This window comes from Neomonachus schauinslandi, chromosome 4, assembly GCF_002201575.2.
Source record: "Neomonachus schauinslandi chromosome 4, ASM220157v2, whole genome shotgun sequence".
NCBI classification, from domain to species: domain Eukaryota; kingdom Metazoa; phylum Chordata; class Mammalia; order Carnivora; family Phocidae; genus Neomonachus; species Neomonachus schauinslandi.
In genome coordinates, this window is record NC_058406.1 from 144,982,458 (window position 1) to 144,987,821 (window position 5,364).

Genomic DNA, 5,364 nt, shown 5'->3' on the forward strand with positions numbered 1-5,364 from the left:
AAAAATTGTATTATACTTTGGGGAGTATCAAAATGCAGATATCCAGGCTGAGAACAAAATTGGAATTTAGGCAGTGTCAGTCAGACAGTTTAGGTTATGCTGCAGTAACAGACATCCCTGAAATCTTAATGATTTAAAAACAACAGTTTTATTTTCTGCTCACGTTACATATCCCTTTGGTCCTCACTCCAAGATATCATATGAAAAAGTATTCATCAACTGGAAAATTGCTGGTCCTTGAGGCAGAGAGAGCTTTATAATATTGCACACTGTCTTTTAGAGACTTCTCTCTAGAAGTCACACATGTCTCTTCTGGCTAAAGTTCTACTGGCCAAAGGTCTGTGTTTGAACTATTTGATCACATAGATAACTATTTTTATCTTTGGGATCTCAGTGTTTTTATTTGGAAAAGGGGGGATAAGGGAATAATAAAACACCATCTACATACGGCTACCCAAAGGAACAAATGTGATCCCATATGTAAAAATTCTTTTTAAGGTAATGCTTTCAAAATCCTTAGTCTCTTTTGGTACTACCTAGAATTGAACATTCACCTTTTTGTTGTCCTCTTTTAAAAGTCAAACAACCGTGAGAGGAGTAAGATCTTATGATGAATGTTACATAATATGTAATACATATCCATAATAATAAAGTCCTTGCTATCAGAGAAGTAAAAGTGTGCCATAACACATTGAATTCAAAAGCTGAGAAGACAGTGAAGCCAAATTTTGCCTGATCTAAAGTTTGCCAAAGGCTGACTTTCACTTTCTGGATCAAAACTTGGTGTGTTGGTTAGGAGTACATTCAGTAGAGAAGGTCAATGAATTTTACACTGTTTTTGAGAAATATGCTCTTGGTCAAGGCTGTCTTGCCTTAGAGTTACAAACTGATGTCAATGTCAATGGGTTTATCAACAAATAAATAATCTTTAGAATTGCCAATTAGATTCTGATGAGAGCATACAACGCATTTTGAAGCTTGATCCACACAAATAGAAATGGTATGAAGTATTTGTTGCACTATTAAATATATTTGAAGGCAGTTAAGTCAAACAAGTACACTTTTTATTTTGACCTTGTTGTAGGTATAAAGGAAACTCCAAGAGCCCTGCTATTCCACACCAGCTCAGATGAAATGATTGATTACTTTTCAGTTGAAATGAAAGCTTGTTTTAATTATTTTGAAATTGTCCAGACAATCATAACTTTCAAGCTATCAAAGAAAGCAGAACTGTGACAAGAAAAATAATACTTAATTCAGGTGTTCTATTGTATGTAAGCATGCGTACTTTGTTTTCATGGGGTAGAAGGGAGAACAGAAGTAATATCGATGATGAAACACATGAACTCCTGATCTAATCCCAGATGAAAACTTCTCAGTGAGGTTGCAGGCAAGCAGACCTTCGGCAACAATGAAATCCCCATGTGGGAGGTTCACCACAGAAGACCTGCACGGAATGAATGTAGCAGGAACACCTGGTCCCTTGTTGCTAGTTATAGGCTCACATCTCTTTTTGGCTCTGTCACTTACTAGCTTTGTGACGTAGGTCAAGTATTTAATTTCTGAAAAACTCAGTTTCCTCTTCTGCAGAAATCTACTTATGACGTTACAAAAATACAGAGTGCCTACGTCTGAGGCTCATGATATACATTATTTCCTCTGATTCTCACAATAGTCCTAGGAGTACTGAAGCTGAGGCAGAACAGAAAATAAACTTGCCCGGGCGCCTGGGTGGCTCAGTTGGTTAAGCGACTGCCTTCGGCTCAGGTCATGATCCCGGAGTCCCAGGATCGAGTCCCACATCGGGCTCCCTGCTCCGCGGGGAGTCTGCTTCTCCCTCTAACCCTACCCCCTCTTGCGCCCTCTCTCTCACTCTCTTCTCTCTCTCAAAGAAATAAATAAAATCTTTAAAAAAAAAAAAAGAAAAGAAAAGAAAAGAAACTTGCCCAAGATCACAGAGCTGACAGGTGGCTAAATTGGATCAATCTTAATCTAAATCTTAATCTAAATCTCTACTACATCGCCCTGCCCATCAGGACATGGCATAAAATAAATACTTCCCTAATTTGTTCCCTCCTACAAAGTACACTGTTATTGAGGTGAGATTCTCAACAAAATTCTCTGAGGGGAAAATCTGTGAGGGTGAGGAAAGACCACTACTTCCCAGGAGTCGCTGTGGGCTTCCTTCCAGAATAAGCAATGTGAGGATGGTGGTCAGAGAAGCGATCAGATACTCTAAGTATCTGAGAGTGGTCCCCCAGCGCCAGTTAGTGGGTGAAAAAACCCTTTAGAAATGGTAAGGAATGACAGGAAAGGTGGCAGAAGTGAAGGGCCAAAGAGAGAGACATGAAAAGTAGGGGCTGGAGGGAGAGGGTCAGGGATAAAAGAAGGTTTTAGCAGAAACTTTGAGTTTAAAACTCTGGGGGGAACAGAGTAGTGTCTGAGGAGAAAATCTAAGAAGGTTTTCTGTGCACAGAACTGTGTGAAACCCCTACAACTCCATTTAAGGAAACTCAAAACAAAAGTCTGCCTTCTTGTCAGGATATGGATTTGAATTGTTGGGTGGTGGTGGTGGTGTTGTTGTTGAGTGAGCTTTTGTGCAGACACTGGGGGAGGCTATTTATGCAGTCTTCCTGCTTCACGAGGGGGAGAGGGCCGCGCATGGTCATGATCACAGTCTGCAATACCTGAAGAGGTATAATCCTGAATGGACTGTGAGGTAGTGGAAGAGCAGGGAGGAGAAGGGCAGAGTTCAAGTCCTGGACTTAGTTGCCAGAGCTAAGTAATACAGTCCTTCATAAATGGGGGTCATGATATCTGTCTCAAAGAGATGGGAGGCTCAGGTGAGGTGATGGTGCTCTATGCACAGTAACTGCTCCACGAATATCAGTTCTGATTACTATGTGGCGCTTACATTTTTTAGCTTTCAAGCAATTTGATGATGGGCAAGGACCATCTTACTTAATGGTACAGTTGGATTTTCCTTTGTCTTGCAAATTAGTGGCTTTCTATAAATTACCAGGTTTTCTCTGTGTCTGTCTTATATGAGGCTCGGAGAGGCAGGGAGTGTGGGGAATTGCACTCTGGGAGTATGTTTTGATGATAAGTCAGATGGCAATGATCATATTTTCTGAATCCAAATTAAAGACATATGGTCAGACAACAGGACAGAATATTTGAAATAGGGTGTATCTGAAAAAATCTAGGATCATTGCTCACCAGAACTATAAACTGGCATTGCCAGCAAGGACTCTACAAGCCCTTCATTTTCAAGGTCTCTGCTGGAGGGCAAAATTCCAAGTTTACAAAGGAGTGCACTACAAGGCTTTTAATTTCCCCTTCTGCACCCAGGGGGACAAATAATTAGTGCTTTCGTAGGTCTATAGAGGAGACCAGAGCCCAGAAATTCTGCTATCAATGCTTGCTGACTAGGAAAAGACATGCTTGTGCCATGCATCACTAAGGATTATAACAGATTAGCAACTAAATTTGAGTTAATTAAAAATAATCAACTATAATAAGAAGAGAGTTTCCAGAAAATTACCATATTGATCAAGTTGCTGTCTAAACAACTTGGAAAACACAGTACAAATTTTGGAGGCCCAATGCCAAGTATCTGAAGAGGCTCATTAAAATTTACTTAAAAATATTACAAAACTCAATTTTATTAATAATGACCATAAAAATACATAACAAATAAATACTTTGGGGGAAGTTTAAGCTTAAAAGTCTACATAATTATGCAAAACTTAAAACATAAAATGCGACATGACTTTAAGAACTTAGAACCTAGGGCGCCTGGGTGGCTCAGTTGGTTAAGCGACTGCCTTCGGCTCGGGTCATGATCCGGGAGTCCCGGGATCGAGTCCCACATCGGGCTCCCTGCTCAGCAGGAGGTCTGCTTCTCCCTCTGCCCTCTTCCCTCTCGTGCTCTCTGTCTCTCATTCTCTCTCTCTCAAATAAATAAATAAAATCTTTAAAAAAAAAAAGAACTTAGAACCTAATGTGAAAAGGTAAAGATTTTTTTTTAAATGGAAATGACAGTGTTTGACAATAAATAAAACTGTATGATGTGCTATAAAATACTTGAATAGTGACCTACATTTTGAAGTAGACCATACTGTATTTTGGAAAATAAATTCTCTTACATTGACGGGTCATGATTATTTAGAAGGGAAAACCTATAAAAATGCATCTTATGTGTTTTGATTACTAGTTGCGATCTAGTTACAAATTTTTAAAAAGTCTTCTCTTAAAACAAGTCGCTTGAGAAACTCCTAATTTGTCATAGTGAATGTCTTCTCAGTGAAATAAAATGTTTGTTACGTGCAGCTTTCAGAGTCTTTAGATGCATGAAAGTAGATTTGGTGAAATGGATTTCCTGGTTTAGTTTCCTAAATTGTCATAAAACACATTGGATGACACAGATTAACCAAAGTTAAAATGTTTCTGCTGCTGTGAAATCTATTAATCTATATTTCATTTATTGGATTTATTCATACTCATCTATTTCCCCAAAGGATTTGTGATGACTATTGCTTCCTTTATAAGTATGTCCTGAATATTGTTGGCTGCTCCCTTGTTTTATTTTGTGACTCTAGCTTTGCGCAGTGGCAGTATCGTAGCCAATGAGGTTTATCCGAGGCGCGATTATTGCTATTTTGTGACTCTAGTTCTCCTATTCAACAACAATATACATGGACAAAGTTGATTGAGAAAACAACCTATCTAGGAAAGAAAGGCAGAATCCAGACTTGGAGGAAAACCTTTGTCAAAAGTTATAAGCAAACTTTTCTTCTGCCCCAGTTGCTCTGAGCTCACTCATAACCCATAAAGTGAAGATATCCATCACTCAGTGAGGCAGTACCTGCACCAGTGGGAGGATGAGAGCCAGCGATTGCTCTTGCTGGCTGCTGAGCTCCAGCAATAATCTTATAACTATAATGGGAGTTAGGTGCCCAAAGGAGAAAAGGACAAATATAGGCCCAGGACACCTTAGTAAGTTATTTCAGAAATAGGATGAAGACTGAAACAGAAATTAGAACTTGATATCATGAACAGATAAACAGTCAGTTCTCATTCCTTCCGAGTTGTCTAGGTGATTTGCAGAAGACTGGGGAATTGCTGGATTCCCCTCTACTTTCAGAAATAGATGAAGTAATTAAAAATCTTCCCCAAGAGAAAGTTCTTGGCCCTGGCGGAGCTACAGGAGATTTCTATAAAACCTTTGGCTTAGCCCTCTCTGTACATTTGCTTGACGAGCTCAATCACTTGAGGGACTCAGGTGGATTCATCCTTGCCAGCCCTTACATCCAGATTATCTTAATTGCTAAAAGGGATAAAGATACAGAAAACTGTACCACA

General features: G+C 39.3%; 1 pseudogene; it reads left to right on the forward strand.

Annotated features, from left to right (window-relative positions):
* The first annotated feature begins 4,599 nt into the window (after positions 1-4,599).
* On the forward strand, positions 4,600-4,792 carry LOC123324619 (annotated as a pseudogene).
* The last annotated feature ends 572 nt before the right edge of the window (positions 4,793-5,364 follow it).